At 37.2% G+C, this 9,433-nt stretch overlaps 1 pseudogene; it reads left to right on the top strand.

Moving 5' to 3' along the window:
• The first annotated feature begins 6,555 nt into the window (after positions 1-6,555).
• On the top strand, positions 6,556-9,128 carry LOC146887713 (uncharacterized; annotated as a pseudogene).
• Positions 9,129-9,433: the final 305 nt, after the last annotated feature.

Below are 9,433 nucleotides of genomic sequence, written 5' to 3' on the forward strand. Positions count from 1 at the left end.
CAGAGTATCAGAATAATTTAATGCGTAATCAATGCATGGAAAAGTGTGCTATTTATACTATTTTACCTGTGGATCCTACTTGGAATGGGCTTTCTGGCCCAATCATCCCCTTTTTGGCTATTCTTGGATCCAGTGTTATAGGGAGGAAATTACCAAAGGATCCTTCAGGGGTTTACGGTATTCGGTACTCGGTCATGAGGATCTTTGGGGTTTCAGGTTGACTGGAGTGGTTGTGTCGCGGATCTGGGCTATTTGGTGGAAAGATATCTGTAATGTGGGGTATGCGATCCGTAACGCGGGGTGGGCGGCCACCAGGGTGGTCGCCGAGGGCCGCGTATCTTGTGAGGTTTCCTTCTGTGAATATGCGGTCCCCAGTTCTGCTGAGGGCCGTGCTCTAAGGAGGGTGTTTGGTGTAGCGTATGCGGTTGGTGTGACCTAGGTTGAGTAAACGGCCGCAAGACTTTGAGTAAGCGGCCACGAGGCTTTGCTGGGGGCCGTATACTAGGGGTTGGGACCTTCCATGGCGTAATGTGATGTGGGCGGTCATCAGCCTTGTTGGGTGTTTCCTGAGCCGGGGGGGCTTTGGTATGCGGTTGGCGGATGTGTTTGGTGCTGCGTACCTAGGCTGGGACATCAGCCTCCCAGTCTTGAGGAGATATTGACGTAAAGACTTACCGGTGTTGTGTTATTTTGCAATTTTCATTTGTGGGTTAAGGTCGCGTGCCCTACGGCTATACGCCGTGTTGATGAAGTTTCTTTTATTTAAATAAGGGCCCAATGCTTTGTAAAATTGGCTGACCAAATTGTGTTTGTGCTTAACCAATTAATGGGCTTTAGTTTTTCTTTATCTTCAAGTTGAAATAACGGTCAATATGCCAACTTAAGAACCAAACTTTGGAAGATCAAGAGGACCTTTGCTCAAAGTTTGTGGATGACTTTTGGTAGCCTTAAATTCAGTTACAATCAACCATTAAGTAGCGGATCGTTATTAGTTTGAGTGGATCATTAATTAAGAGCTTTAAGCGGGATGATATTGAAATTTATGTGTCTTTTGTAATTCTGATGGTTAAAGCTCCTATACAAGTTGAACCATTTTCATCGATGAAGGCAAGCTGAGTGTTATTCAGAAAATAAACGAGTTTTATCTCATATATCTTAGTGAGAATGATTCTCCTAAGTTCTTGAGTGATTCAAGAATCCATGAGTTTAATAAAAGATCCTTTATCCCTTTGTGTGTCTCAACTCTTAGGCTTATCTTCCATTCTTGGAAGTGTGATATCTATCAATTTTCGTTCCATCTTCTTTTATGTGTCCATTTTCTCGTTTTAAATAATTTCTCAAATTTCTTGCTTGTTAGCATTCCAACAATGATAGATCAGTCAAACAAATCGAACCCTGTGGATTCACATCATTTTGTATTTAGAGCCTGGCTATCTAGATTTGGAATAGGAAAGGAAGTTTATTATACAAAGTGTTTAACCGAAGGCCATCCATGTTTTAGTTGCATTCGATTACGGAAGCGAAAACAATGTTGTGAGCCAAAGATTTGTGGAGAAACTCCAGTTACCAGCAACCGTTCATCTGGATCAAGCATGCAACAAATTCAGTACATGGCAATGTGTGAAAGAAGTATTGTGTGATATTGCTCCCATGGACTCTTGTCATCTTCTTTTGGGATGGGCATGGCTTCGTTTTAAAACACTCCATCTTGAAGAACGTTCCCTTTATTTGAGGCATGAGGGACATCAAAAGAAGTACAAATTTATGACACCAAGACAAGTCAGTAAGGATCAACGTAGGCTGAAGGAGAAAACAGAAAAAGAAAGAATAGGACAAGAAGTAATATAAACTGCAGAAGGAAGGGAAAATAAAGAAAAAGAAATGGAAGTAGAGAAAGTTTATTCGTCAATGCTTTTTCTTCTATAGTTTGTGATGTCATTTTACAGGAACAAAAGGATAAGCATGTGAATTAAACACACCAACTTCCATGTTTAAAAAGGAAACTTGTTCATAGTGCTTTATTATGCATTTGGTTCGTTGATAAGAAGCAAATTCGTCAAACACAATGCATGGAATTATTTATTGTTACATATCAAGGTGGGGTACTATTGCCAAGAAATGTTATCGACGGATTGCAACCATTGGAAAGTAACAAATATCAAGTTGAATATGATCCTGGAGGAAGATAATTAGTTTCAACATGGGAAAAAGTAAAAATCCTTCACAAGATCATAATAAACTTACATTAAAACTAGTGTCTTAAGATTCGGGACAAATCTTCTCGAAGAAGGGGGGTATGATGTGAATTGCATATGGGTCAAATGGAGGATGACTAATGCGCCGTGTTGATGCAATTTCTTTTATTTAAATAAGGGCCCAATGCTTTGTAAAATTGGCTGACCAAATTGTGTTTGTGCTTAACCAATTAATGGGCTTTAGTTTTTCTTTATGTTCAAGTTGAAATAAGGGTCAATATGCCAACTTAAGAACCAAACTTTGGAAGATCAAGAGGACCTTTGCTCAAAGTTTGTGGATGACTTTTGGTAGCCTTAAATTCAGTTACAATCAACCATTAAGTAGCGGATCGTTATTAGTTTGAGTGGATCATTAATTAAGAGCTTTAAGCGGGATGATATTGAAATTTATGTGTCTTTTGTAATTCTGATGGTTAAAGCTCCTATTTAACCATCAGAATTACAAAAGACACAAAATTTTCAATATCATCCCGCTTAAAGCTATTAATTAATGATCCACTCAAGCCAATGACGATGCGCTACTTAATGGTTGATTGTAACTGCAATTAAGGCTACCAAAAGTCATCCACCTTAATATGTACCAATAAATAATTCCATGCATTGTGTTTGACGAATTTGTTTCTTATCGACGGACCAAATGCATAATAAAGCACTATGAACAAGCTTCCTTTTTAAACATGGAAGTTGGTGTGTTTCATTCACATGCTTATCCTTTAGTTCCTGTAAAATGACATCACAAAGTGTAGAAGAAAAAACATTGACGAATAAACTTTCTCTAGTTCCATTTATTTTTCTTTATTTTCCCTTCCTTTTGCAGTTTATATTACTTCTTTTTCTGCTCTTTCTTTTTCTGTTTTCTCCTTCAGCCTACGTTGATCCTTACTGACTTGTCTTTGTGGCATAAATACTTACTTCTTTTGATGTCCCTGATGCATCAAATAAAGGGAACGTTCATCAAGATGGAGTGTTTTAAAACAAAGCCATGCCCATCCCAAAAGAAGATGACAAGAGTCCATGGGAGCAATATCACATAATACTTCTTTCACACATTGCCATGTACTGAATTTGATCCACGCTTGATCCAGATGAAAGTTTGCTGGTAACTGGAGTTTTTCCACCAATCTTTGGCTCACAACATTGTTTTCGCTTCCGTAATTGAATGCAACTAAACATGGATGGTCTTCGGTTAAACACTTTTGTAATTCTGATGGTTATATAGGAGCTTTAACCATCAGAATTACAAAAGACACATAAAATTCAATATCATCCCGCTTAAAGCTATTAATTAATGATCCACTCAAGCTAAAGACGATGCGCTACTTAATGGTTGATTGTAACTGCAATTAAGGCTACCAAAAGTCATCCACCTTGATATGTAACAATAAATAATTCCATGCATTGTGTTTGACGAATTTGCTTCTTATCGACAGACCAAATGCATAATAAAGCACTATGAACAAGCTTCGTTTTTAAACATGGAAGTTGGTGTGTTTCATTCAGATGCTTATCCTTTAGTTCCTGTAAAATGACATCACAAACTGTAGAAGAAAAAACATTGATGAATAAACTTTCTCTAGTTCCATTTATTTTTCTTTATTTTCCCTTCCTTCTGCAGTTTATATTCTTTTTCTACTCTTTCTTTTTCTGTTTTCTCCTTCAGCCTACATTGATCCTTACTGACTTGTCTTGGTGTCATAAATTTTTGATGTCCCTCATGCCTCAAATAAAGGGAACGTTCATCAAGATGGAGTGTTTTAAAACGAAGCCATGCCGATCCCAAAAGAAGATGACAAGAGTCCATGCGAGCAATATCACATAAGAAATTAATGGTTGATTGTAACTGCAATTAAGGCTACCAAAAGTCATCCACCTTGATATGTAACAATAAATAATTCCATGCATTGTGTTTGACGAATTTGCTTCTTATCGACGGACAAAATGCATAATAAAGCATTATGTACAAGCTTTGTTTTTAAACATGGAAGTTGGTGTGTTTCATTCACATGCTTACCCTTTAGTTCCTGTAAAATGACATCACAAACTGTAGAAGAAAAAACATTGACGAATAACCTTTCTCTAGTTCCATTTATTTTTCTTTATTTTCCCTTCCTTCTGCAGTTTATATTACTTCTTTTTCTACTCTTTCTTTTTCTGTTTTCTCCTTCAGCCTACGTTGATCCTTACTGACTTGTCTTGGTGTCATAAATTTTTGATGTCCCACATGCCTCAAATAAAGGGAACGTTCATCAAGATGAAGTGTTTTAAAACGAAGTCATGCCCATCCCAAAAGAAGATGACAAGAGTCCATGGGAGCAATATCACATAATACTTCTTTCACACATTGCCATGTACTGAATTTGATCCATGCTTGATCCAGATGAAAGGTTGCTGGTAACTGGAGTTTCTCCACCAATCTTTGGCTCACAACATTGTTTTCGCTTCCGTAATCGAATGCAACTAAACATGGATGGCCTTCGGTTAAACACTTTGTATAATAAACTTCCTTTCCTATTCCAAATCTAGATAGCCAGGCTCTGAATACCAAATGATGTGAATCCACATGGTCGATTCGTTTGACTGATCTATCATTGTGTGACAATGAGCAAAGACAAGGATCCACTTGAAGAACTTGGAGGACCTATGACAAGGTCTAGAGCAAAGAAAGCAAAAGAAGCTCTACAACAAGTGTTGTCAATATTATTTGAGTACAAGCCCAAGTTTGAAGAAGAAAAGACAAAAGTTGTAAATTGCATCGTGGCCCAAATGGAAGAGGACTAACGCGCCAGATTAATGCAGTTTCTTTTATTTAAATAAAGGCCCATTTGACATCTTAAGAACCAGCCTTGGAAGACTAAGAAGACCTTGCTGAATAATTTTGGATGACTTTTTGGCTGCCCCAATTTCAGTTATAATTAGCCATTAGGTAGTGGACAATTATTAGCTTGATTGGTTTATTATTAGCACTAGTGGGATATAATGACAATTAATGGTCTTTTTGTAACCCTAATGGTTAAAGCCTCTATATAAGCTGAACCATTTCTTATCAATGAAATCAAGTTAAGTTTTGTTCAGAAATTCAATTTTCTATCTAATAGTGAGAGTGATTCTCCTAGTTCTTGAGTGATTCAAGAACCCTTGGCTGTATCAAAGGATTTTGCCATCCTTTGTGTGTTGCCTCCTTTGGAAAGAGCGATTCTTTCCTTCCACTTTTAGATTCACCCCTTATTACTTTCTTCTTCACCCAATTTTCAAAAGAATATCTAATTCTGCCCACAAAACATCTCGTGGTCATAACTGGTTCTAACCCTAAAAGAAAAAAAAATCCTAAATTAGCCCTTGTGCAATGAGATTCTAATCATTTGGTATTCAAAGCTTCGGTTTAAGGGTTTGAACGTCAAATTGGTAACATCCTTCCTTCTTTCTTATTTTACCAATTCATTACCTTATTACTTGTATTATTTATGTTTGTGCTGAATCATTGCAAAAGTTAGGCCCTTCTAAAAATTAAAAAAAGAAAATAGTTACAGCAATTCGTAATTGTACTGAAACTGTGAAAAAAAAATGGGCCGAATGATTCATGCCTCGTAACAATTTTTATAAGGTAATATATTGGTGTTATTGAAGGATTGTTGCTGATTTCCTTCTTTTTACCTACTTTTCTTGGCCTTCTTTTTTTCTTTGTTAACCTTTCTTTGTCTACTTACAAGCGTTTTGCTGCACATATTGGAGAATTGTTCTTTCTTATGGCCATAATCTCTTGAATTGCCTAAGAAACCAAGGAGAATTTGAGTGGTAAAAGGCAAGAGTGTTTTATTTTTAGTAAAAGCCAATCTGTGAGTGCAAACACTTGAGTGGGTGAGAAAATTTTCAAACACCATATATATATTTTGTTCTTGTTACCTTGATCTGTTAGTTAATCATGGCAGAAAGGAATGATATTCAGATGCAAATTGCTGCATTATCTCAACATTTGGAGAGGTTGATGAAGCAATAACAAGATGAGTTTCATGATAGGTTGGACCAACTAGAGAATAGAACCCCACCAAGAGGAGGAGGAGGAGGGCCACAAAGGAATGAAGGGAGAATAGAAGGAGTAAGGTTGAATGTGCCACCTTTCAAGGGGAGGAATGATCCTGAAGCTTACTTGGAGTGGGAGCTCAAAATTGAGCATGTATTTTCTTGCAATAATTATAGTGAGGAGCAAAAGGTAAGGCTTGCAGCAACTGAATTTTTTGATTATGCTTTAATTTGGTGGAACAAGTTGCAAAGATAGAGGATTAGAGATGAGGAGCCTTTGGTGGACACTTGGGGTGAGATGAAAAGGGTCATGAGGAAGCGGTATGTACCTTGTAGCTTTCATAGGGACTTAAAATTGAAACTACAAAGACTTTCTCAAGGAAGCAAGGGAGTGGATGAGTATTATAAGGAGATGGAGATTCTTATCATCCAAGACAAAATTGAAGAAGATCCTGAGGTAACTATGGCACGTTTCCTTAATGGATTAAATCATGATATTAGAGATGTTGTTGAGTTGCAGGAGTTTGTGGAGATGGAGGATCTATTGCATAAAGCCATACAGGTAGAACAACAAATTAAAAGAAAAAGTACAACAAGAAAGAGTTCTACCAATTTCAATTCTTCAAACTGGAAAGATAGAGTAAAGAAAGAAGGTGTTGCCTCCTCTAGCAATTCAGTGCTTTCTAATGAAGGAAAAATTGTTCAAAAGAAACCTTAACATCCACCAAAGAGGACTAGAGAAGTGAAATGTTTTAAATGTTTGGGCATGGGACATTATGCCTATGAGTGTCCTACAAAGAAGACCGTTCTTCTTAAGGATAATGGGGAGTACACAAGCGATTCTGATGATGATGGAGAGGTAAAAGAGAGTGATGGCGAGTTGAAACCTAATGTAGGAGAGTTATACATGATTAGAAGGATGCTGGGAAGTCAAGTCAAGGCCGAGGATGCATCTCAAAGGGAGAATATTTTTCATACAAGATGTTCAGTTAATGGTAATGTATGTTTGGTAATCATTGATGGAGGAAGTTGTACCAATGTGGTGAGTTCAAGATTAGTATCAAAAATGAACATGGACACTAAACCACATCCTAGGCCATACAAACTTCAATGGCTTAGTGAAGGAGAAGAAGTCCAAGTGAAACAGCAAGCTGAAGTCTCTTTCTCCATTGGGAAATATGAAGATAAGATCTTATGTGATGTGGTTCCCATGGAGGCTAGCCATATTCTTTTGGGAAGACCGTGTGGCAGTATGACATTAAAGCCATTCATGATGGTTTCACTAACAAAATCTCTTTCATGTATCAAGATAAAAAAGTGGTCCTCAAACCCTTGTCTCCTAAAGAGGTGTGTGAGGATCAAATAAAAATGAGAGAAAAGTTAGCAAATGAGAGAAAGAGTGAAACATTTGAAAGGAAAAAGAAAAAGAGTGAAACACTTGACAGGAAAATGAGAGAAAATGAAACATTTGAGGGTAAGCAAGTTTATTTAGCAAGAGAAAGAGAGGTAAGGAGGGTGCTTTGCGCAATACAGCCCCTCTACTTATTGTTTTGTCAAAATCAAATTTCAAATTCTGACCAATTTGGCAAATTTGAATTGCCCTCTAGTATTGAGTCCCTTTTGCAGGATTATAAAGATGTGTTTCCAGCAAGTGTCTCTGATGGTTTGCCACCTTTGAGAGGAATTGAGCATCACATTGATCTCATTCTGGGAGCTGCTTTGCCCAATAGGCCAGCTTATAGGAGCAACCCACAAGAGACCAAAGAGATTGAAAAACAAGTTACTGAACTCATGAGTAAAGGTTGGGTGAGGGATAGCATGAGTCCATGTGTTGTACCTGTGATTTTGGTGCCCAAAAAGGATGGCTCATGGAGGATGTGTTCTGATTGTAGAGCAATAAACAACATCACCATCAAGTATAGGCATCCAATTCCAAGGTTAGATGATCTTCTTGATGAACTTTATGGTGCATGTGTGTTTTCTAAAATTGATCTTAAAAGTGGCTATAATCAGATTAGGATTAGAAAAGGTGATGAATGGAAAACTGCTTTTAAAACTAAATATGGATTGTATGAGTGGTTGGTTATGCCCTTTGGTTTGACAAATGCACCTAGTACTTTTATGCGGTTAATGAACCATGTTTTAAGAGAGTTTATTGGTAAATTTGTTGTGGTGTACTTTGATGATATTCTGATCTATAGCACCAGTCTTGAGTTGCATGTTGAGCATTTGCAATCTGTTTTGGTTGTTCTTAGAAAAGAAAAATTGTATGCCAATTTGGAAAAATGCATCTTTTATTCTGATCATGTGGTGTTTTTGGGTTTTGTTGTGAGTGCTAAAGGTGTACAAGTTGATGCAGAAAAGGTCAAGGCCATCCAAGAATGGCCTACACCTAAGACTGTCAGTAAGGTGAGGGGTTTTCATGGTTTAGCAAGTTTTTACAAGAGATTTGTTAAGGATTTTAGTACCCTGGCTGCACCTCTAAATGAAATTGTTAAAAAGAATGTGGGTTTTAAATGGGGAGAGAAACAAGAGGAGGCCTTTGCTTCCCTCAAGCATAAGCTAACTAATGCACCTATTCTTGCCATGCCTAATTTTGCAAAATCTTTTGAAATTGAGTGTGATGCATCAAATGTGGGTATTGGGGCTGTTTTGTTGCAAGATGGACATCCCATTGCTTATTTTAGTGAAAAGTTAAGTGGGGCTGCCCTTAACTATTCTACTTATGATAAGGAATTGTATGCTTTGGTTAAAGCTTTAAAGACTTGGCAACACTATTTGTTACCCAACGAATTTGTCATTCACAGTGATCATGAGTCCTTGAAATACTTGAAAGGACAAGGTAAGCTTAATTAGAGACATGCTAAATGGGTAGAGTTTTTGGAGCAATTTCCGTACGTAATCAAGTATAAAAAGGGAAAAGGAAATATAGTGGCTGATGCACTTTCTAGGAGGCATGCATTGCTTTCTATGCTTGAAACTAAATTGTTTGGTCTTGAATCTTTGAAAGACATGTACAAGAATGATGCAAATTTTGCTGAAATATATGTTGCATGTGAAAAGTTTTCTGAAAATGGTTACTATAGGCATAATGGATTCTTGTTTAAATCAAATAAATTGTGTGTGCCTAAGTGTTCCATTAGAGAGTTGCTTGTGACTGA

The sequence above is a fragment of the Vigna unguiculata genome, chromosome 3 (genome assembly GCF_037176805.1).
Source record: "Vigna unguiculata cultivar grain cowpea cultivar isolate G323 ecotype 2 chromosome 3, ASM3717680v1, whole genome shotgun sequence".
NCBI classification, from domain to species: Eukaryota; Viridiplantae; Streptophyta; class Magnoliopsida; order Fabales; family Fabaceae; genus Vigna; species Vigna unguiculata.